Source organism: Sturnus vulgaris, chromosome 5 (assembly GCF_052056855.1).
Source record: "Sturnus vulgaris isolate bStuVul1 chromosome 5, bStuVul1.hap1, whole genome shotgun sequence".
Classification (NCBI taxonomy): domain Eukaryota; kingdom Metazoa; phylum Chordata; class Aves; order Passeriformes; family Sturnidae; genus Sturnus; species Sturnus vulgaris.
The window spans coordinates 12,282,089-12,307,603 of record NC_142247.1 but is presented as its reverse complement, the minus strand read 5'-3'; the positions used below and the strand labels follow the sequence as shown (position 1 = coordinate 12,307,603).

The 25,515-nt window shown below is 40.3% G+C and overlaps 1 protein-coding gene across 4 annotated transcripts in view; it reads left to right on the top strand.

Annotated features, from left to right (window-relative positions):
* The window catches only part of LOC148223562 (uncharacterized), a 60,421-nt gene extending 40,603 nt beyond the window's left edge, over positions 1-19,818 (top strand). For 2 of the 4 annotated variants that reach the window (XM_088164857.1, XM_088164858.1), the window contains 2 exons: positions 8,229-8,342; positions 14,494-19,818. The gene's annotated coding sequence lies outside the window, so the exon portion shown is untranslated. The remainder of the gene's footprint in view (positions 1-8,228; positions 8,343-14,493) is intronic. The other 2 variants (XR_015803767.1, XR_015803768.1) reach the window with 2 other exon arrangements.
* The last annotated feature ends 5,697 nt before the right edge of the window (positions 19,819-25,515 follow it).

Genomic DNA, 25,515 nt, shown 5'->3' with positions numbered 1-25,515 from the left:
AGTGAAGCAATTTTTCCTGCTATCCAACACAAACATTCCCTGGCACTAATTGAGGCCATTTCCTCTTGTCCTGTCCCTTGTTACCAACCCCTCACGTTGCTACATCCTCCTTCCAGCCTGTCTCTGCAGAGCACCCAGCACTGCCACCCAGTTTGGTGTGGTCTGCAAAGTGATTGAGGGTCATTGTTGAAGATGTCAAAAAGCTGACCCCAGTTCTGAGCCTTTGGGAACACCATTGGTTCTGGCCCCAGCTCCATTCCCCACCACTCTCTGGGCCCAGACATCCAGCCAGTCTTTTACCCACTGAACAGTGTGTGTCCCTGTCCAAGCCATGAGGAAAATGCTGTGGAAAAGTGTCAAAGGCTTTCCTAAAGTCCAGACACATCCATTGATGGGGTCACTCTGTCCCAGGAGATCAGGTGGGTCAAGCAGGATCTGCCTGTCACAAACCCTGGCTGGCTGGGCTGATGCCCTGGTTGTCCTGCATGTGTTCATGGTGGCACTCAAGAGGATCTTCTCCATGACCTTTCCTGACATCGAGGTCAGGATCTTCCTTCCAGCCCTTCTTACAGCAGTGCCACACTTCCCTTCACCTGGGACCTCCCTGGTGAGCCAGCAAGCTGGGAAATGATGGAAAGTGGCTCCATGAGCACTGCCACCAGCTCCCTCAGTACCCTTGGGTGGATCCTATCTGGCCCCATGGACTTGAAATTCTTTTTGAAAGAATATGATTTCTGCTGCCAAATTGCAGCCTCTGTAACTATATTGTGGTTGCCTCCAGTAATCCTGCTATTTCAATTGAATGGACAAATAAATAAATAAATAAATAACGTTCTTTTAAAATGCTAACTGGACAGAATGGCAGGAGACACAGGGGTGTGGCCATTGGGTTTGAAAAAGCATACTTTATTTTTTGATACTTTTGCCTGAAATAGCCTCATATTTTCAGGTGAACTTATGGCCAAGAAAAACACAAGTCAAACCAAAGCCCACAGGAAACTGTAACAACTCTAAGAAAGGCCAGCTAATGAAGGTTGTAGAAAAATCACTGTGAATGATATCATTGACCACTGGCAGTGGGAAAGTCTGAGGACTTGTAGCTGATCATGAGCAGGGATTGGGGAAATGAAATGTTAAAATATTCTGGATTTCTATTTATTTGTCTTCTGTTTTCTAAGAATCCTGGGAAAAACAACTTCGCTATGATTACCACCCATTGCTTTCTGACTTTTAAGCTCCCACAAATGCAATTTATGCCTCTGAGTTGCTACAGATGCAGGATATGAAATCTGTTCCTGGCCTTGCTAAAATTGCTGGGAGTTTTGCCATTCAGCAGGGGACAGATTTCACCATAGATTTCCAGTGCCACAATCTTAGCTTCTGACAGAGTCAAAATGCTGCCACTTTAAAAAGCAGCACATTGCAAAGGAAAGGAGCCCACATGTAACTGTTTGTAGAATTGCTTCCGTGACTTTATTGGCATTGTGTGTGCTGGCACAGTGTGAAAAAAGTGCATGGGATAAGAATTTGGGTGGTTCATTGGAAAACAGCTTTTCTCAGGTTTGATGTGGACCTCTTGCTAGAAAGCAAAAGTGAGGAAGCACAGAAGCAAATTGAGAATGCTCCAGGTGATATTGAGCTGAACTTATTAGATAACAATCATCTTCTGATGCCACAAAAGGGCTTTGTGTTCAAGTATCTTTATGTGACTGGCCCTAATCTTTTGTTAATTCATCTGAATGCCCCGGTTTGTGGGCCGGGGTTGTATTGCTCTCCTCTCCTGTCTTTCAGAGACTTGATTGCATTCGTGTGGTGGACTACATTTTCACACAAAGCTTGTGTCACAGATCACCTTTCCTGCTGCTTCTGAGCACAGACTGTGCTTCTGTAGTATCTGTTGCAATGATTTTAATAGAAATGTGATACTGGGAAAGCAGGAAAGATATTGTATATATGGTTTCCACTGCTCCAGAGTCAAGGAGCAAATGCCATATGATGAGGCAGTTCTCAGCCTGGGGAATGTGGAGTGTGGCTGCACTGCCCTGATGCTTTCCCTGCAGGAGAGGTGGGAGTTGGTTTCTGAGCTGTTCCTGTGCTTTGCTGTCAGGGCACCCTCTGAGCAGCACTGCCTGTTTGGTGCTTTGCTGCTGCTGTGGGGGCTCAGTGCTGTAGCACACAGAAGCCCCAGCCTGCCCCTGCAGTTGCAGATATTCCTACAAAATTGTCCTTTGAGATCATCAAAGCTAAATTTGGAGCAGAGGTGAAGTGAACCAGGGCCAGAAGGGAGTGAACCCAGGACAAATCCATAGCTCTGTGTTCCAGTTTAATGCCTTTTCCACCAAACTCAGTGGGTTGGGGCAACTTTCCAATCTTCAGGCTCTGGCTAACACTGGAATTAACTGGCTGAATTTCAGTCCAAACAAACCGAAGGTGACACAGGCAGGTGTTGGTGTGGTTCATCTCATAGAGATGGTGAGGGAACTGTGTTAAATACCACAGTTTCCACAGTTTTCTCACTATCATTGTTCCCCAGAGTACAAAATACTTCACAATGTTGAATTATCTGTGTTAAAACAGTCTCTCCAATGCAACTGGAGACCACCCAGAACTGATCCTAGATATAACAGCATTCTCTCCAAGGAGATAGGCTGAAATTATTTGGAGTTCACTGCCCATAGGGCATATTCTGGGCTGGATTTATGCACGCAGGCAGTGCTCAGGGGACTTATCTCAGAGCACTCTGTTTCTGGTGTGCTTTGTTTCCATTTGTGTAATGGAACCATTTAAAAAATAAATAGCAGTTTAAAAATAAGTGAGTGATCTTCATAGCTAATGTTTATCTAGGATAACTGGCATCCATGTCCATGCTAAAAAACCTTTGCTGGCTTTATGAATCTGTTTATTTAAGTATCTGTATTTGAAATGAGGCTTATAATATTTGCATGTTGAGTAGCACAGAATTTCTTTTATCAAAAAAGTTTCTTCCCTACATAATTCTATGCTGAAAAGAGAAAGTTGTGCTTTATAACAAAGCTTACTGACATAACAAAGCAAATGAGACCTGTCAGATTCTCAGTAGCACCAGTTGCTCTGGTTTAGTTTTGCTCTGCCTTAGTCTTTTGTCATAGAGTCCAGACATGGTGTTAAATCAAATCAAGAGCCTGAATTGGAATTGTTATTTTGTTCAGCTGTACCTGAAGAAAAGTGTGCAAGGCCATCACCAGAGGACTTTAGAGAGAGTTTTCTGTGGGATTTTTAAATTAAAGACAAATGACATCACACATTGATTCTGAATATGCAGTTTTTATGTTAGGGGAAGGTTAATAGCAAATTAAGAAGATAAGAAGATGTGAGACACTTTTAACACCTATCTGTTTTGTATGTCTGTGTATGGATTGTCCTTCAATTTTACATTAGCCATTTGAAGTATTTGCCATATTGTCCCAAATATTCACTTCCTCAATGGAACTGCTTCCATCCAGGTCCCCTTTTGGGCTGTGTTAAAATGTCCTCATGCTGAAATATACCTGACACTCATTTCAGCTGTGTTAGCTGGTGTCCATGGTGCTAATAGAAAATACAACAACACAAGTGATGTAATTTAATTATCTAAAGCCATTTTGAAAAAGCTTGGATCTTTCTTAACCAGCCCTAGTGTAAGTTACATTGGAGTGAGCTTACTGAGGGGATTTGAAAGACAGTCGCAGGGATCAGACACTGAGAGTTCATACCCGTACCAAAGGAACAGAAGAATTACAATGCTCTGTGGAGCTTTGATTAACTGTCTCCAGAGTAAATACAACCTCTGGAAACAAAAGCTTTCTCTCACACCAGGCCCCAGAATTGGCAACTTTAGCACATTCTCTTTGTTCACCTCCAGGATGGCTGGCAGGTTCAGCCAAAGGAGAGAGACTGTAAATTACAACAAAAAGGGAATTAGAAGATGTTATTTTAATCAGGCTACTGAATGACTTCACTGCCGAGCTAGTGCACGGTGTGCACAGTAATCAGACTTCTGTGGGCCCAGGCTGCAGCTTTCTCTGTGGGGCTGTGCTGGAGGAGGCTCAGAAAGAAATCTTTCAGCACACCCTTACGGTTGAATGATCAGGCAAGTCCTGTATCCCTTCCCTTGTACTTCTATTGTATCTACTTCAGACCACTCTTTGCATAAGCAATAAGGCTGGATTGTTTTAGCTGGCATATCAGGCACCAATTTTGCAAAACATGATCTACTTATGTAGACCTGAGTGCCCACAAAGAGTCCAACACCATTCCAACAGTGATTCAGGGGATCCTTGCTAGGAGCTGCTGTTGAATGATTAACTTTCACCCAAGCCCCCTGCATTATTTTAAACTCTACCCTCGTTCTTATAGAGAAATGCAAAATATTAGAAAGTTCCTTGTGCTGTGCTGTGCTTTACGTTGTCAGAGCTATAATCTCACTGTTAATTACTGTGTTTAGTCTCCCGGACTGCCATAGCTCTCCCATGCAGGCAAGCCGAATGTCCTTGCAGTATTTCAAGTGAGATATTTACTGCCAGTGTTAGCCAAAGAAAGGATTTTTGAATGCTCCCTTATTTTGAATTATTTTCCCTTTTCTTTGTATGCTGCCTCACATGCACTTTCCCCAGGCTCCAAACAGCTCTCAGCAAAAGTGACCTGCCTTTCCCACAGCAAAGTTCAGGAGTTGTCCCCCAGACTCTGTTCCCGAGAGCTGGCATGCTTGAAGCAAAACCAAACTGCAGTACTGGATTTTTCAAGGGAAGACACCTGCCATTACTCAAAAGAAAAGCATGCTTTCCATTGAACATTGCCATCACATAGTTGGCAGCTGCATGAGCAAGAGGGAGCAGGACTAAAAGACTGTGCCATACTTAAAAATGTAGTTGAATTTAAATTGCCAATTATGAATCCATTTAACAGGATCATTTACAGAAGAGCATCAGTGACCTGAGTGTTTCTGTGGAGCTTAGTGGAGTGGATAGCATGAGAAGTAATATATAGAGAATTAATAGAGAAGTTCACTAGTTGAACTTCTCTTATGGGAAGGAGCAGCTGGTGGTGCAAATTTGGAATATTCTTTACTGCAAGGCTGTGTTTTACTATTTCATTATTTACCTGGACAGCCATCTCTTGCAGCATATAGTTTGCTCTTTCTAACGTCATGCTAGAATAAGAAACGCTACAGGAAAAGTAAAATTCTGTTTAAAAGAAAACCCAAACCAGAATTCAAGATTGTTCCTTAAATTTATGACTTTCTGTTCCTTGCATGAGAGAAATTAAAGATCTGGGTTTGTTCCTCTCCCTTAGCCCTGTTGAAAGTAAGTGAGACTTCTGCTCCTGAACTACTTCAGCCTTTTGGAGTGCTGTTCAGTGTCTTTGCCATCTGTTTGTGCTCCCACCTCTCCTCCTTGCTCATGCTGCCAGCTCTGGAGAATTTCTGTATGACAAAATATTATTTATTTTTAAAAAAACAAAACACCAAACCAATGGAAATTGACTGGGTTGAATTGAGTTTATTCCTCTAGCACTTTCGTGTACAAGGTAAGATATTTGAATCAATGTTTTAAAGAAAACCCAAGACATAAGTTAACCTAATTTAAAGCAGAAAACCCAATGTAAGAGTTCATCTAAATAAATGACAAGTATGCATCAATTCCATCAGAGGTTGATGTGAGGTGCACAAGAGATACTAATGGATAGTGGGAGTTGTTATTCACTGGGCTGTGCCTTTGCAAGTGGGAGTTTGGGGTCATAACTTTATGGCTCTAAATCTGGTATCACATTGCTCAGTGGAAAATGTGACAATCTCTGCAAACTGTAAGTGCTCTGTGCCACAAGCCTCAAACTTTCACCACTTGACTTTACACCACCTGTGTGCAATTAGCAGCTTGACATCAGATGGTAACTAGAAAGTTACATTAAAATGGAAAACCTAGGCAACCTGATTTCCTATTTTCACTTTATACAGACAAGAACAGACACTACAAATGTATAGTCCCTTTTGTGCACATATTCTCTCAAACATTTTGCAGGGGCTTTACTCTTTTAACCAAGGATACAGCTGGCTGAATGCAAATGAAACACATTGTTATTAATGCAAATATTTTCAAATTAGAAGCTATCTGTGGTGTATTTTACAGAAACTGCTTCAGTGTCAGCACAGCACAGCACAGCCACATGAAACCCACCTGGCCAACTGTGAGGTTTCTGGTTTCAGAGCCAGCTTCACTGAACCTGGCCCTTGTTGCAGAGTTAATTGGAAATATTTGTCCAGGGAACTTGCCTGGCAGATTTCGTGTGTTGTTTGATTTCCTCATTCTTGGTGTTTAATCTGTCATATCAGAACCCTTGTTTTTCTGCAGCTGGTTGTTACTGTCTAGAGGAGGGGATGGAGCTGGAGGGTGAAGCCAGCAGCCAGGGCAGCTCCTGCTCGTGGATCCCCAGCAGCTGGCGAGCAGGAGGGGGACAGGACTGTGGCCAGGGAATTTGGAGGAGGAGGAGGAGGGCTGAGGGATGGCTGCCTGCTGATAGCAGGTAGGATCATTGGCATTCAGTACAATGCCCTCCTTAGGGTAAAAGTGATAGCAGTAGGATATCTCTGTGCAGGATCACAGGATCACTGGCTGAGTACCCCAGTGTAATTGCCAAGTAATCCTAATTGTGTTTGCTCTTTAATCCAAAATTAATCTGAGCTAAGTCATCTGGACTCTTAAAAGAAAAAGCATTTGTTTCATTGCTGCTCTAACAGGTAAATCTCTTCTTCCTTGCTCTTTTTAAACTTTTGAGCAAAACCTTGACTGTTTTTAAAGTCCTTTTGCCAAGTTTTTTTCTTAAACACCAGTGACAAGAATATGAAAGGAATTAGAAAATTATTATGGGATTAAGACTCATGCACAAGGAGTGTTGATTCCTTGTCCTCCAAAGAGGGCAGTGTCGGTGCTGCAATCAAACCTGGTGTACACGAGTACAAAAGGGGCTCATGTGCCATAATGCATGTGGTAGGTAGGGAAGTAATGCATAGAACAATCTTTGATTAAAAAACCAAACACCTCCCTCCCCCAGACAGTCCAAATGGGAATAGTCAAAAACCTCTTTCAATTTTTAGAACTGAAGAAAATGTATTCTTCACCTCTATTTGCAAAAAAATGTTATCTGTCAGTGGTAAATAGCAAAGTGGGTACACTTCTGAATTTACTGATTTTGTAATATGTTGTTTCTATCTCTTTCTCATCAGCAAAGAGATGCTTTGCTTCATGGATAGATCTTTTTCTAATTCCATAGGAAGATCTCATATGGAGTAAAATTAGATGGGATAAAAAATATTATTTATTTGATACTTTTTTCAGAGTCGTCTTTCCCAACTAATTTTCAGCAAATGGAAATGTCACCATCCATATCCTCTTCCTTCTAACCACAGATATGCCAACAGTTTTAATAACAATGCTGTGTATATGAGGAGGAAACTGTGTCTTTTGAGGAAATTTACATACGGCTCTCTGGATTTCTGTTTGTTACAAAATCTGAGCAAGAAATAATTACTTTAAAACTCTGCTGACTGGACTTTGGGCTCTTTGGAACTCCCAGCTAACTGAGGGCCTATCTTAAACCATGAACTCTAAGCTTAGTGCTTGGAAACCATAAAGTTTATGGCATTGGGAATTTTGCATCTGTGAGGGCTTCAGGATGTGGCTGTGTGCATTACTCTGCACCTTATCCCAGTTCCTGTTTTCTCCTTTTAAAAACCCTGTTTGAAGTTGCTTCTTAATCTCCTCAGTTGTTGACTTGAAAATGCAGGAGACCTCCTAAGCATGAGTCATGCCAGCCCTCAATCAGCAGTATTGTCCAGAAATGCTCTGTTTCCACTCTCATCTCTTCTTACCCTGTAACCAAGAGCAGCGATGATTCATAGTGTAAAAGGACTTGATTTGCATTTGATATGGGTCAACAACTGATTCCAGATCAAGAGACAGCATCAAACAGGAAGTGCAAAAAAGAGAAGGAGACTTTCTTATTTAATGTGGCTGAATCAAAAGCACAGGCATAGATATTCTTGAAAAATCAAAAGACAAATTACACTGGCTTGAAAATCCTCTCATACAGATTCTGCAAATGTTTGAAGAAATCAGTGGGCGTTAAAATATACTATGTTCCAAGCAAATCAAAATCTTGTTTCTCTTTTTGCAAGGAAACCTTTCTACTTTATTGTTTTGTTTTGTTTTTTACAGAAATTTTTGAGCTACGTACTTTGCAGGCAAGCAGAACAAGATGAAAAATATCTCCCTTAAGAAATCCTTCTAGGAATGCACTTAAAGTGTACAAATCTCATCTTTATTTTAGACGTAAGTAATTATGTGCTTACCTGCTATTGATGTCTTTAGGCATTAATCACCCCTTTAACGTTAAATACATTTCGAAATTATTTTCCTCCATTGAGGTCTAAATACACAAAATAGGGGGAAAATCTAGGGAGGGATGAGGACAGAAATGGCTATAATAAATCTTGCAAGTCTAGAAAGTTACTTCAGGGATCTTGAACTGCTAATATTGATCAACTCTGGGTGAGTAATACAGCTGAGCAGGGACAAACTTTGCAGGACAGCTGCACCCCGTAGTCTTGGGGCAATTTCCTGTGAAGCAAATTATTATACACTCTACAAATACTGCCTGTCTCTCAGCCTCTCTTTTGCAGAACTCAGTTTGCCCAGAGGATGACCCATTTCTTTAAACTGCCTTGAAAAAGATGCTGGTGGAGATGGAAACTTTTAGTGAAAGGAATGAGAAGGTTTCCTTTCCCTCTGCCTGTCTCTTGACATCCAGCTTCTGTTGCTTCCCTTTTCCCATCTGCCATCATTATGGTTGTCTACCTGAACTCTAAGTTCTGTGAGGCTCATCTTTAGCTGGTGACCAAAAAAAATCACTTGGTGTTTTCAAAGTAAGCTAACAACAGCTGAAAGGAAGAGTTTAGGAGAAAAGGAGATGGCTCCCAGAGCAAAGTCAGGCTGCTTACATTGGTAGGTATAAACTAAAATAAAGTCTTGGACCTCGCTGAGGACTTTCATTTCTCCATGAAGGGGTGGACAAAATTGATGCAGCAAATTCTTCATAGCCATCCACTGGGCTCTGAGCTGGTGCTCCTTTGGCTGTGGCTCTCCACAATGTTTTGTTCAGTTCTCAGACTGATGCTGGCTAATGCCCTCTCCTTCTACTCTGCTCTGATTCAGGTCTTGGAGCCTCAGGAAGTCTGCTTTCCCTCTTTCTTTTGTGCAGCTTTAAGGTGGGCACTGTTTGTGGGGACTTTCTTAGTAATCTCAGAGAGAAGAGTGAACTTGTTTTACAGGACACAAGTGATTTGTAAGCACATAACTGTGTTTGCTCTCAAATATCTTCAGTGTGTTACTGTGTGCATAAAAAGACTTTCAGTGGTGATATACTGTCACAGCATGCCTTCTGCATCAGTTTGTTTCAATGTATGTATACAAATTTACAAAAATGCCTTAACACTCTCTTTGGTTCTCCAAGGCAAGTAACTTCTATGCAAACAGAGATTTTTTCATGTGTGGTCACAAATTTCATGGTTGAGTACCCTAATGATCATATTTCTGGAAATTAGGAATAACCGTATAATCAGAGAATTTTTAAGATTGGGAAAGACCAAGGTCATTGAGTCCAACCTGTGCCCAAGCCCCACCTTGTCACCCAGACCAGAGCACTGAGTGCCATGTCCAGGCATTCCCTGGACACCTCCAGGGATGGGGACTCCACCACCCCCAAGACCAGCCCCTTCCAATGATTAGAACCCCTTTTGGTGAAGAAAATCTTCCTGATGTTCAACCTAAACTTCCTCTGGCACATCTTGAGTCTCCATCTGCTTGTCCTGCCAACCTAAATGTGAAAATTTATTCATCTATGTACCTACACCTTTATACATTAAATGTGGTGTATAGCTCTTATGTTGTTTAAAATTATAGTTTCTCCCCCACACCTCTAGTTTCTGAATATTCCTATTTTTGGCATTTTCTATTGTATTATTAGGGTTTTATTCTCCCCTGAATTTGCACTGATTCTGAATCAAATATCATATGATTTTAAACCAGTCTTCTTCACTCCTGGTGTTCACAGACCTTGCATGAACTCACTTTTGTATTTCCTGCATTGCAGTATTACACACCAATGGTCTAGAATCTCTGAGCAAAGTGATGTCTGCCACATAAATTTCTCCTTCAAAGTTGTTAAAAGAGTAGGTTTATACTCAGAAGTCAGCTAACCTTAATCACTGGCATTACCTTTTGCAAAGTCTCGTTTTTGCATTGCTGTCTCTTGCACTGACCCATCACATCCCGTCTGAGACAGAGAAAACTTTCTTAAACCTATTTACATGAACAACATGAGACTCTGGTGTTTGTTACAACTCTGTTCTGCTGAACACTCAGACAGAGTGTCTGCTGACGTGGTATCTTTTCTAGGTTTATATTCTGGCTGTAAATCATCCATCTGCAATTGAAATAACTTTTTCTGTTTGTGAAACTCTTTTCTCTACCACTGGCATAAGGAGTTTACAGCCTGCTTTTGGCAAACGAGGAGCTGGAGGGTTGTGCATGCATAAGCCCTGGAAGCTTTTAATTTTCCTGTCCTTATTTGCTGGCATTCACCTTCTGTTAGGTTTCCTGCAGCATTGCCTACAGACTCTGATGATTTCCATAGTCAACAAAATGTTGTTGCAAGACCTCACACAGTGGGTTCAGGTGATGATTCTCTGTAGCAATTACCCCCAGAAACTCAAAGGAAGGGTGCCTTCTTCATAAACTGTTCCTAAGCTAATTATTATGATGAATATGTTTCGTACACACTTTTTGCAGATTAAGGTGTTTTAGATCAGCAGTTACCAGTTATGGCAGTCAAATAGGATAGAATTTTTTTCCAGCCAAATTTATCATTCATGTGTACTTTCTTTCTCTGTAAGTAAAGAAATATTGATAGCCATCTCTAACCCCCCAAGGCCTAGAAGGGCCCCTAGATCAGTCCTGGTTTTCCTATAGAAGTTAATTATTCACTCCTACCTTTACATTGCTGTCTGTTATGTTCCAAGCTCACAGCACCAACTCCCTGTCCGTGATACCATTCTATTGTTTATACTCACAGCAAAATACCATCACTAAACTTCAGTGTATTCCCATGTCTGGATATCATTTCAGGAAATTTTATGGGTGCAGAGCATAGCCCAATATTTACAGTGAAGCACTGTGTTTAGAGGGTCTAAGTTAAAATTTCTGTAATTAACAGACTATAATTTTCTTTCTAAAGAAATTTTTCACCACTCCATTGAACTAATTAGGGCGAGATGACAGGAAGAGGGGGAAAATGCATTTATTAAGAAACCTTCTTCCTGGTTGATATGTGGAGATCTGTACAGGCATTGGCTTGGCCCCTTAGGAGGTAGGTAGAGCATAAAATCACAAAATGGTTTGTGTTGGAAAGGACATTAAAGCTCTTCTGATCCCACTCCCTGTCGTGGATAAGGGCACCTCCCAGGTTGCTCCAAGCTCTGTCCAGTCTGGCTTGGACATTTCCAGGGATGGAGCAGCCACAGCTTCTCTGGACAACCTGTGTCAGGGTCTCACCACCCTTACAGGGGAGAATTTCTTCCTAATATCCAATCTCAATCTACTTTCTTTCAGTGTGAAGCCATGCCCCTTTTTCTGCCACTCCACGCTCTTGTAAAAAGCTCCCCTCTCTCTGTCTTTTAAGCTCAAGGGGTGGGAAAAAGGTTCTGCTTCCTCTTCTGGAGCTGGTAGACAGAAGCCCCATTCTAAAAGTGCATCAGTACTCTCTTCTGGATTCAGAGCAATAAGTCTAATTTCTTCCTTAAGTTTTCATCTAAGTATGCTTCTAAGTATGTGTTGGCACAAGTATATCAGGGAATTTGAATTCTGTTAACTTTATTTTGTGTTCTGTTGATAGCTTTTCTATGCCATTAAAAACATCTGAGAATATATTTTTGAGCTTTTAATGGCTTCTGTCTTCCTACTGTATTCACTTTTTTAACAACCCAATATCTGGCATTTTCACCCCTTGAGTAAACACTCCTTTTCCTGAAAATGTTTTAAAAGAAAACAATTATAAATGTTATTTCTTCTAGATTTTGTTATACTTTCACATGAAGTTCACATCCACATGGTATGGTTTGATTTTACCCTAGTGTCATCAAAGAAAGATTTTATCAATGCTTTCCCTATAAATAGATTTTCTTTTCAAAATTATTTTGGTAACTTCAGCTGACTCGTATCCTGTACACACTCTTAGGGTGTGAGAATAACTTACTGCACCCAAGTCTAACCTATAAAAACATGTAGTTATATATGAAAAGGGTTCCATAACATTTTCTTCTCTTTTATTTCTCATAGTATTGGCATGCACAATCTCTTGCATTTTGTCTTGGTATTTGTCCGAGGCTATGGCTAAAGTTTTGGTTCTGTGATCCACAGAGCTAAATCAAAATCTGATTACACCTTTAATCAGTCACAGTCAAAAAAATATATTAAAAAAAAGCCTTTCCATCTTTTTGTCTCTCCTAGGAAATTTCTATCCCCACAGCTTGATTTTCCCAAAACTGCAGCATTGTGATTTCTGTAATTTAGAATGGCAAGTAGTTTGCTCTTCTCCTCAATAAATCTATTGTTTCTGACCTAGTTCTATGTACTAATAGCTACTTTTGCCTTTTCACTCACTGTCTTCACAAAGAGGAAAATGTTGCTTGACCCTCTTTCAGTTGTGCTGCAGATGTAGTGGAGCAGTGCTGTGGTTGACATGAGCCCTGCACTCATCCCTCTTATCGCCTCAGGTTCTAGAGGCTGCCTCCAAATTTATGGGACCAGATGATGCTCAGTCACCACTCCAGTGAGATTCTTGCATTGCTACTTTTAAGCCATAGGTAGTCTTTTCCAGAATAAGCTGACTGTGAAAAAAAGGAATTAGTGAGAAACTGAGGCAGAGAGGGCTTGCCACAAAGTCAGTGAACATCTAAGGCCAGGATGAAATCAAATGCTCCATGCCTTTTGGATGGCCAGTACTCTTGCAGCATGTGTCCTCTTTTGCCCTAAGCCACAAAAAACATTGCCATCATGCTCTCAGGAGCAATAACATGGGCTTCTTTTTAATCGTGCTCCAGTTGCTCTTGTGCTTGATCTGGAAAGGAAAATACCTGAGGCCAATACTTGGCAAACTCTTTTTGTGTAGCAGCTAAGATTAAATAAATGTACTGCTGAGCTAATAATCTAGAGCAAATTTATATCCAAAGCCATTTCTGAAAATATGAATTCATTTTTTTAGAAATTTTTTTCAAACTAACTTTCCTTGCACAATTTTTCAAAGAAGCTGTTAATTCTCCAGGTTTTGCTGTGAACCATCTTCCTCTCTGAAAAGTCTACAATCATTCACTGAAGGTCCTAGTACTTGAGACGACATTCTGTTCTTTGTCAGACATTGCTGCTTTAACAGGATTATTCACAGTGCATGGATTAAATTTTAATGGTTTTTGGGCATGCATTCTGAAAAATATTTTATTCTAGTATTCAAGCTTTTGGAATTCATCTTTTCCCAATATACTTCGTTGAAGGACAAAAATTAATCACAAGAAGAATTGAGTAAAACTCAATTTAGCATTTCTAACAAGTTATTTACTGTTCTTCTCAAGCACTTCTGCAGTGGAGAAAAGGAGAGGCCTCAGCTAAAAGCCAAAAGCTATGCTTAGCATGTGCTCACAGTCTCTTTGGGTCTTGCCTTTCCATTCTAAAGAAGTTTACAGTAAAGTTTCATATTACTAAAATATCATAAGTTAAACTAATACCTTGAAAAACACCAGGTGAAATAGCACTTTCCCGTGTTCACAGCTGATTTTCCTGTGTTTTGGAGCAATGTAACTCTGAGCCAGTATGTCACAGGACGTGAAGTTCCTGTGAAAGTCAGGCAGGATATATCCTGGAGGATTGCTATGGAAATATGGATCAGAAACATGAAAATGGACACAAAAATCTGCAGCTAGTTTGGTCTATGCAAGACATCCACAGTGAAAACAGAAACTGCATGAGATTTGTTTAGTTTGAGGATTTGTTTGGAAATTCAGAATAAAGACTGTGTTTATCTGCAGTTTTATTGAAGTCCACTAACTTGTCTACTGATTCTGAATTCTTCTTTCTGATAAATCTGGGCTGATTTAGAAACTGGTATCAAAGTCTCACTGAACTTGTGGTTTCGAACAGTTTAAACTGGCCATGCTGTAAAATCGAGGTAGCAACCCATGGTTTTGGCTGGGTTTTGAGTGGCTATTTTGAGTTCAGTAGAGCCCCAAGCTCAAGATGGAAAACCTAGAGGTGCCAAACCTGTCCTGCTCCCTGCCACAGGCCTTTGGCAGGGCTGCAGGAGTCACAGGGGAGCTGGGTCTGCTCCTGCATAGAGGGACTTCAAGTGGAGGAATCTGTCCTTTTTCCCCTGCAGGGGTGCTCTGGTGCTCAGTCACAGAATAAAGTGTGAGTGTGTGTCTGCAAAGGCTGAAAAGCTGGTCTGGGCAGTGAGCACTCAGGCAGAAGAGTAACAGCTGCAAGTTCAAGACTTTTATCCAGTTGTGAGTTGAGAGTGTTTCTACTTGTGTTATTATGTCTACTATTATTAACCTCTTTCTTCAACTCATGCCAAATTTTATCAATAATATGTGTTTTGAGAGACAAACATCTCTTTTTGGAATGGGGCTTGTGTTTCTGTGACCACTTGTTCTGCATCTGTCTTGGGTGATTCAGGAGCAAATTCATCCACTTGTCTCCTCTGAAGTACAAACCACTGTGCTTCTATTATGTGCATGATTTCACATATTAAATTTATTTATTGTGCTGCATTTATTTTAAAACTTTATTCAGTCATGTGCCTCTCTGTGCATTTAAAAGGAGCCACAAATATTTATGAGGCAATTTGAACACTTACCAATTACTTTTGTGGGGTTTGGTACTTTAATAGCTGTAGTTGTATCAGCCTTGGCTGATATTTCCTAATTATTCATATCCTGACGTGTTATCAGCCATCATAGAGCATTACCAGCATCATTTTAAGCTCTCTGCACCTTCTTCAGTCTGGGTTTTATTTGAAAAGCAGACATGCAGTCCCCAGTGAGAATTAAAGTAGAAGCATTAGCTTGCAAAATATATGCCAATGACCTAATGATTCTGACATTTCCACAATACAAGCTTTACAAGAAGGCATGCAGACAGCAAAGTCTGTTTTTCTATCTCATATTTTTTTAATGGCTAAATGTTTGGAGGAAACAAAATGGATTTATTCTGCTCAATCCAGGGTATAATATCAGGACTTATCCGGTTCCGGGCCCCAGGGCTTCAGACAACTAACAAAACACATCTTACTTCTGCTCTGCTAGTTCTCTGTTATGCTTTTCACATGCAGGAAGAAAGAGTAAAAGCATAACCCAATTGAATAAAGCAGCATGGCCTGCTATTCTTTGCTTATGAAGCATCACATGATAGACACCAAATTAAGAAGAACCCCCCACCTGTGGTTAAGTATGTATGCAACTGTCAAGCCGTTTTATCTAATATAGAGGGAATTTTACCATTGCCTTCACTGCCAGAGTACAAGAATATGTTTAAAATGTTAATGGCTTACCAAAGCATGCTTCATTGTTTTTGAATAATCCAGTGATTTTACATAATTTAACTAAAATCAAAGCTGCTCTCTGATCTAGAAATGCTTCTACCTTTCAAATCCTTTGCTCTGATCTATGGAAAGAAGGATAATCTGACGTGGTTCTCCTTATAGAATTTAAGTTGCAATTTGTTTTTTGGCTCTTCAGTCGCTGTTTATGTAAGGATGTATTGGGATAGGGCTGTCTGCCATGATATGGTAAAGAATACAAAACCATCTTTTCTAAAAAAAATAAGATGCTATTTAAACAAGAGGCTAAAGGAAATCTATCCTCTCTGTTGACCTTTCAGACTGTGGTAAGCATAGAACATACAGTGCCAATTTTATGACACAGTCACATCAAATGGATTGTATGTGACATATTTTAACTGTGATTTCAAAGAAGGTTTAGATGTAAGAATCAGGAGGGAAAACCCATTCAAATGTGTTCTTGTTACTTTTTGTGCAGTGACTTCATGGACCAACCACCTAATGACTAAGACATGCCACATGCAAGAACATTCTCTTAACCACAGATTTTTCTGGTTCATTTGCTTGAAGAACTCCAAATTTTTCCTGTCATTTCCTGGGAAATCACAAGCAAATCTGATGGCAGTGTCAAGGACTTAGAGGTGCCTGGCATTTGTTCGGATACTGGGCTGGTCATTTCCTCTTTTTTTTTTTTTTTTTTTCCCTTTCTCTCTTTTGCAGCCTTTATCTACTCAGGCGATGAGCTGGTTACAGGAATTTCTCATACCTACAGAGAGTGGGGTCCTTGCAGCAAAAGGGCTTCAATGTCAGAGGTGGCCTTTGGACATTAAAACCATACAAACTTGTGATGCAGTGCTCAGAAAACAAGCAACGAAAGAATCACCTCGAATTCAGCAGAAGGAGCCATAATGCAGCTGTCATTGCCAAGTTCTGAAATATTCCAAATACCTGTCTGTAGAACAAAGACATGCAAGTTTCACTGGGTGCAGAACACCAGTCCTTGCTGAGCATAGGAATCATTAGCTGCTTTCAGGGATTTAGCCTGGAATTAACATGACTCTTTTTCTTCCAGCATTTCTTCCCTGCAGTTGCTGATTCTCTCTGTGCATGTAAAAGCACTGATAGAGCCGTCATTAATGTACAGCACCTCTTTTCTTCTTAACATTGGCTTCTCTTACTGCAACTGTGGAAGCCTTCTGCCTTTGAAGAACTACTTAAGATGAAATGGTTCTGAAGTGCATTTAAGGGTGTTTACTTTAGGCACTTTATTTTTTTCTTTATTTTTATTTCTATTGGAATTGGCTAATGTTATTCATTAAACTAACAATTTCTCCCCTGCCTGTTCTTAAGTGTGACTTGTGACCTTGCAATCTGTGTATTTTGTCATCACAATGTGTTACCATGGAACTGATTTTGATGTCATGAATAAGGGCATTGTGAGTTTCCACGTTCCCAAGCATATTTGAGACACAGGTTTGGAAACAAAAATGACTTCACCAGTTAAATATTGTTAGATCCTATAGTATATCAAAGGTAAGAACACTTGTGCCCTATATTCCTTTACATAGAAGAATCTAAGGTTAGGAATTTCAAAGCAGGTATATACAAGAATGACACTACAAATAGCATTTCATAAGAATAAATATTTTGTGAGAGTATTGAACTCTAACCCCTTTGTGTTACTGTAGACAAAAATCTTTCATATTGTTCATGGAGCCTCCTCAGACTGTCTAATAGGGATTCTGTGTAAAGAGGAAGAAATGCAGTGTGCTGAACAGCTCTGGGATGCTGCTGGGATTTAACTCCTTCAAGACAATAGTGGCCGAGGAGAATTTTCCACCCGAGATTGCTCACAGGCAGACAGAGGGCAATGCACCATTGCTGCTTTTGAAGCTGAGAGGAGTAGTAAGGATTTTTCAGAAAAGAGCCTCACACAATGCACAAAGGGAAAATACACTTTTGTTGTGCAGCAGAATACATGTATTGCATGCTTTAAATTGAAAAAAGCAAGTTCCCTCAGTGATCTACCTACCCACACGAGGTTAAAAGAGTTCAATGGAATCTCTTGTCAAGCTGTTCCCCAGGGTGTTTAATTCATCACATTTAAAGACTTGATAGCATTCTATTATAATGGAGAAGTTTGAAAAGCCTCAAGTGGGGTTAAAATCCTGGGTTGCAAAAAAAAAAAAATTCTAGTTTAGCAGGAACCACATATACAGTTCTGTTTACTTGATCTCTGGGGTTTTTTCCAGATGAGACTTACCCATCCATTGCATTTTTCTATCTATCTCAGTAGTATTTTGCTCCTTGCACCAGGCAAATATGTCCTCATTAAGTAAAATTTATGCTAATACCATTCTGATTAGCAGCAGTCATTGATATTCACTCTCATTAGCTAAATTGGTTCACTGGAAGACATCCCATCGAGGGGTTTTTTTCTGTTTTAAATGGAATATAAAATGTATGGATTCACAGAGAAGACTGATGATGATAATTATACCCTGTGTTTACTCCAGCCGGTTTTTTATCCTAAAGCCTCCTGAAGTACTTTGCAGCATTTAGATCTGCAAGGAGGGAGAAGACTTTTTTTTTCCCTCTTAGAGAAAAATCTCTGTCAGAAATATAGAAGCCATTCTGTTTTTACTGTTACTAGCACAAACTGCACAAAGGAATCTTCCCTTCTGAGTTTAGGAACACTTTTTGATGAGACAAAATGCAGGACACTTCATAGGAAATCTAGCTGGGGAATAAGATCAATTCATGAGACTTTCTACATGCAGTCTTTTTGGAGTAACCTTGTGATTCTGACTTACCATCTCTAGGAGTTGTGCCAGCTGTGATATTGCAAAATTAGCCTCAGTGTGAAGCTTTCCTCGGAAGTACAAGGATCCTGTCTGTTCATCTTTATAAATCTTGATTGAAGGGAATGATAATTTCAGCTGAGAATTGTATTATATTTTCTTATGTAAAACATACATGATCAGTTCAAGCCGTGGTTTGATGCAGTCTGGTATGTTGTTGTGATGAATTGCCACCTGCTTTTAACTCTCTTAAGGGGCTCTTGTTGGGCAGAAAAGACCAGGTTGGAAGCTGTTATTGCCAAGGTGTGATAATCTTGCCATTAACACTCTTAGGTCCAAGTTTCTTTGTATTACAGCCTCCATTTGAAGTGCTGGAAGGAAAGCAGTGCTCTTAATGCCTTATATTCTTACTCATATTAAAACCCCAGTTGATGCCTCCCTCTATATGCAGGCATATCTGTCCTTTACAAACTCTGCCCCTATAGTTGTCTGATAAAGTTCTGTTTACCTTCAAATATTGACACTGCACATACTCCATTTTCTTACTAAAGAGTAAAAACATTTCTCTGGTCAGTACAACCCTTGACCTTACTAGAAGGATTATAAACAGGGATGTCTCTTCTTGCTAATTTTCTACCTTTTGGATCTGCAATCAGTACAGCTGCTTCATCGAGGCTGCTGAGCAGCAAACAGATGGCAGCAGCCACTGACCATTGGCAATGGAGATGGGAAGCACTGGCCTACAGTGACCTTTGACTGGGCTTGAAATTCCTCAGTTTGCCTTTCAATTCCCATCACTGAATAGTTCATATCACTCCTGTGCAATAATTGCAGTGTTTTCACATGTGCACTTCTGTTTCAAGTCATCTCACTCTAATATTGATATAATCTTTTGTTCTTTAATCAAAACTAGTTCCACATACAAAAGATGCTTTGGAGGGGAGACCCATGTGAAACCACCCAGAGGCAGATAAATTGCCATTCTCTCTCGCTGCACAGAGAAATTGGGTCCTAATGGTATAGCAATTACTTTGTTTCCATGGTAACGTGTGTGAATGCTATAAATAATGTTTGATGTTTATAAACAATTCAGTTTACACTGAATTGTATACACTATTTGTATGCTAATATATGGGATGCACTTATAGTTGTTTCACAGCAGTAGAAGAGCAAACAGAAAGGTGAAAGTTTTGTGAGCACTGCATGTGCCCATGTGATTATTATTTTTTCCCATGTCTATGTCCAAAGGAAAAACTGCATGACCTGAATCTATTTCCTTTCATAATGTATACACTCAATAATGGAAAAAAAATCCTGGAAATTAAAACTTACAGAATTAGCAGATTGTTTTGCTACCCATCATCATTACTGTACTGGGGGCTTTGTCTCAGAAGGTAAAAAATATTTAGGTTATGATTCAGCAAAATGCTTCTGTGCATGCCTATTTTTAAGCTTGTAAAGTGAAAAAATATCTTAGTTTGATGTTTTAAAATTGTTTTCTTTTTTCCACCTTTTTTTACATAACAGCAAAATATTTTCTCTGTTTTAGATTTAGCCATGAATTTTCATTACTTTTTTTCACAAAACCAACAAAGAGCTGCTGGTATTTGTTCAAATAACATAATAAATTCTCTGCAGTAGCAGTTTATTTGCTAGTCACAGATAGTGGTCGGGGGGGAAAATGCAGCTATTACAAGTGTATAAAGGGCTTGCAAGAGTGGTTGCAGAGAAGGCAGATTTTAAGGGGCATGTGCATGTCCACTGGCAGCTGGAAACACAAGGATGAAGGCACAGCTCTGTCACTATCAGCACGTTGGGAGGCACAAGGGAATTCCTGCTGCATGGCTGGGGAAGCAGAGCTCCCTTGTGCAGCTCCTTGGCCACAGGCCAGCACAACTGGAGCTCTGCACCGACCTTGGCGAGCCCTCATTGCTGCCTGCACCTCTGCAAGCAGCGTTTGTACTTGTTTGCCTTGGGACCTGCCATAGGCTTTGGCAGCCAGGCTGGAAGAGGGAAGCAAAGGTGAGTGAACAGATTTATGTTAACACAGCCTGAGTGTTCACAGGGCACAGCACCTGTGGGCAGACACGTAGACAGCGTTGGGTACAGCCCTGAAACAGCAAGAGAGTGCCATTTACCCATTGTTAAGGAGTAAATGAAATACATGGCATTAAATTTGTTCCTTGGCAGTCGTCCCAGCTGAACTGCCGTGCTGGTTAGCCGTGGACATCCCTGTATTTACATTAAAATAGTTGGGGAAATTTCGCCTTTATTCACGCCCTGAATATCAAACTCAGCGTGAGCTGCAGGCAAAGCATCGAGGTGTGCTGAAGGCTGAGTACACCCCTCTGGTTCCTGGTTCCACACGATGGCTCTTTGCTGGTGGCAGGGCAGCAATCCCAGCCCATTCCCCTGAGCAGATGGGGTCCCCTGTGCCTTCGATTTCCTGACACAAGCCACAGCCAAAATGGAATATTTGCTTTGTCATCTGGGCAAGAGTTGTTTGTTTGCCTCATCCACACTCAGTGACTCCTCAACCTGCACTGAAGCTGTGTAGCCACAGGCAGCATGTTTATTTTGCAATATTTGGTTGCTGGTCTGGAAAAGAAAGACACCTGGCTTTGGGGAAAGCACCAAGAAAACAAATATGAGCCAAATAATAAGGTTAAATAATTCAGTAAAGGGCTGTTAGAGTTGTGACAGGGCTGCAGTGTCATTTGGGAGCCTTGAGCACTGACTGATCCTGTCCCTCCCTATTATAAATTACTTCTCCATCACTGGCCTCCAAGTGATCTCCTGAGCTGGTGCCACGAGAAGCAGGAACAACCACACCAAGTTTCCCAGCAGTTTGCCTGTACCTCTCAAAGTCTTGCCTTCTGCCCTCTTCTCCCCCAGAGGATGCAGAAATAGTCATTAACCAAGAAGTGCAGAAATGGAATCTTCCATTTGGAAATACTGAAAATGGCTGAAAATAGTTCCAGCCACAGAGTGCCTGTGGTATGGCTGTTGGTGTGAGTATTCCTGTGTTCCACAAGCAGCTGTGCTGAGGTTATAAACCCCTGCCTTGTCTGTGCCCTGCTGCACCTGCCTTGATCTCCATGTTTGATTTGATCTCTCCAACGTGTCTTCTGCTACACCTGACCTCAGGACTGAGTTTTACCAGGGTTTGCTGAATGAAAGAAAGGGGAAACTACCCAGTCACTGGGCAATATTTCACAAATGACATTTCAGGTCAGGCCAGTTACCTCCTATTCAATCAGTTGTATTTATTTTAAAACTGTTACAGAATATGAGAGCCTGGCTTTGTTTTAACGGTAGGCTTCAGCTATTTAATTTTTGTTTTCTGTATTTTGGGCTTTTTTTTTCTCTATATCTTAATACCTTTAAAAAATATTCTTAACACCTTTTGGCTTCATATATTTCTCTTAGATGAAGATGGTGGTATACTCCAGTATTGTCTGATTTGCATGTCTGAATTTGGAAGAATAACAATAACAAAATATATCTGAGAAACCTTAGAGAGAGGAAAAATACAGGACTGTCTTCTTTTGAAACTGAAATGTGAAACTCCACACTGTCACCCAGTCAGAGTGTTTTAAAAAGTAGGAGGAAATAAAGCTTATCAGCTGCATTGGAATAGAAATGTTCAAAAAGCAAACATGCTTAACTAGGAGTAGGATGATTTCCCCATCACGAATACACACACACATACACACACAAAAGAATCCTGAAAATTGTTCTCTTTCCAAGGAAGCACAAATATTCTTAGTTCCCTTGATTCAAGATAGTCTGGTTGGGCCACCCAACTAATTTCAGTTTGATATTTGGAAATCTTTCTGTATCTTGTTCCTCCTTTTTTTCAAGCTTTTAGATTAAATATATTAAAAATATAAAATTAAAATAATGCAAAAATTAGGACACTGAGGAAGCCTGCCTTAAAAAATGCCCTCACTCCCTAGTCTTCTCTTTATATATTGAATTTGAGAGATGCATCACAACTCTATTTTGGTCTTGATTAACCTGCCTTTTGTCAAAAATAATTCTTTTTGCAAAGTTTGAGAGGCACACCAGACTTAGAAAACATCCTTGTTTAGTTCATAGCATCCTCTAGTCTGGCTTTGCTTGTTGTAGAGTCAGAGCTGAATTCATTGAAAACCATTACCTTGTACAGGTTCCAGGTCAGGAGCTTGAGCAGGCCTGATTGGATTCATTGCTCCTGAAGCTGATGTGTGGAAGGGGAAGCTCAGCTCCCTCCTCTTTCAGCTGGAGACACTGGGAGCAGGCAAACACTTCACTGCTTTGAAGTGCCAGCAGAAAGGCTTTCAGGACAGTGGCCAACACCCTCTGCAAGAGCCTTTTGGATCTGTCTCAGCTTGAGTAGAGACATTTGAACAGGTACCAGGTTGTGAGGGAGTGGAGCCAACTAAAAGAAGCTCAAGTGAACCCACCTAGGGAAAAGAGTTCCACCTAGGGAATGCAAAAGGTTTGAAACAGAAAACTGAGGGTACTGTTTTTAGAGGAAAGCAAATGCAGGTCCCTGGGATAGCATTCATTTAGCTGGGTTTTGAAAAATTTTATTTCTGTTTATTCTCTTTGCTGGTGGGTAGTTAGGGATGGGGAGTTTCAGGAATTACCTAAACCAAAAATTGACCGTCCTGGTGCTTTCACTAAATGTGTTTTATGTATACATGACTTCCTAATGCAGAATCAAAATCTACAAAAATGGTTCAACTACTAGTAGAGGGCATTCAACTCACTAAATCTTAACTTCCACTTCAGGAAAACATCCCCGAAGGGGTGTATAACCTCTTATTATCTGTTCATAAAATCGCAAAGAATAAAAAAGAGTTCTATCTCTCACATTAAAAAGTAATATAATTTGAAAAATATGCACTGATTAAAAATTAACATTTTCCACATGTACCTTTTCATTTTAATACTAAGTTTGCAAGTACAGCCAAAGCATAAAGTGGCATCACCAGGGATTGTTAATGGCTCATTGCTTCCTCTTCCAGGTCTTTGGGACTGAAAGTTGATATTTACAGATACCTCTAAAACAGAGATACCTCTGGATAAGTTAATGGGAGCATTACAAACCCAGGAGTTTCTGGTTTGTGATCCTGAAGACTAGAGAAGCTGAATTTGAATAAGATGCTTGGGAACAAAGAAATTTGGTGTTCTGACCTGATGGCTGTGTCCATTTTCTACATTTTTTTCCTTTTCTAAATTAACTTTATAACTCTTTTGGGTATCTCAGGGATAATTTCTATCTCATGGGAACCTTTCAGCAGAGACTAGATGAACTGTTGCAAAGGGCTCGGAGATGCAGAGTACAACGGGTGTAATTAGCCAAAATTAGTGTGGCTGAAAAAAGTCCAAGATATTCAACTTCTGTAAAAAGACCTTCAACTGGAATAAAAGAACAGAGGCTTATACCAGGAACATTAATGCTTAGGAGTGGCTCTGTTTGACTAAGAAAATGTCATTAGAACCAAGTATTTATGACTAAACACACTTGAATAGAAAACATGCAGAGAAAACTCCTGGTAGTTCATTTGTCAAAAGCTAGCTGAACTGTAGCCCTGTGATAATTATGTACTGGATATCACAGCCAGAGAAGCTGGTAACCATAAACTGACTTCCTCATTCCTTCTCCGTCCTCCAGGAGTGGTTTGGATTAGGTAGTCAGCTGAAATTTCCAAAGCACGTATTTTCTCACCCATCTCCAGGTACTTATTGCTTAGATTCCCCCTAACCCCTTTTTCTTTTATTTCTTTCATGAAAAGTAAAGTTTATTAATGCATTGACTCAGTAAATCTTTGCCCAGTCCCTTTGCATGTGCGCACACGCACAGAGAGTAAAGCAACTTAGGCACTAAAAAAAAAGACAACTGGGCACTGTTGAACACAATCCAACAACTCTCTGGTTCCTTGTCCTGAACAACAGTTATTCTATATCACCTAATATTAGCAAACAAAAGACTTTTTCCCACGCCATTATATATTTACATTACCCTACTCTTCAAGCTTGGCATGTTGGCTTCCTAAGACTATTTGATCCCAGATGCAGCTCAGTGCCAGAATTGCTGGAACAAAATGCAGTGGGTGGACAAACCTGTCCTGCTGCATTGCTTCTGGCCTTTTAAAAACAGAAAGCATTTATCTGACTCATTACTGTAAATGTACTAACAGAGCATACCAGTGATGGTTTTCTGACTGAAAGTGCCTGCATCTGCTCAAAAGGTTAACACGGGTGCAGATCAAGTGCATATCATGACACATTTGTTGGTATCAGCCAGGGGCAAATATTAAGTAGCTTATCTTTTTAAAGAGAGAGATAAGGAGGAAGGGTTGTGAGGTGCTTGCCAATAAACATATATTCATCACAACTGTCGCTCCTGTGCGCTGCAGCAACCACGGCAGGTAGGGCTGGTAACAGCACTGAAAACCAGGACATCTGAATTCATCCCTTACTCTTGGCCTTTCCTGGGGCCTTTGGCAAGGGATTTAGAACTTAATTAGGCTGCCTTCTGTTCCTGACTAGGTGGAGGGAGAGAGGTTTCACACATATCCCCTTTTAGCAATTGCAAAATCATAGAATCACAGAACAGTTTTGACTAGAAAAGGCTTGTAAACAGCATCTAGATCCAATTCCCCTTCTTCTTTCCATTGAGTCCTACTAATTAAAAAATAATCTACAAAGAAAATAAGGAGGTCATATCAGAAGTTATTGGGTGCTGATCATAGAGACCTATGGAAGGCAATGTAGAAAATTTGTATCCCTGTATTTCAGTAGGAGGCCACAAAAGCTACTCTCCTTGAAACAGGAAAATTGAAGAAGCTTGTAGAAATAGTTCTGAATATCTGCAGTGAGTATTTTTCAGATATGCACACACATATGTATTTTTATGTATTTACATGTATCTATATGTGGAAATACTTGGGTAATGTGCATGCATTTTAGGCTTTTTATCTGAGATATAAGATGGAATTTGAAGACTACCTTTTCTCCCTTTCCCTGGGTATGCTAATTCCTTCAA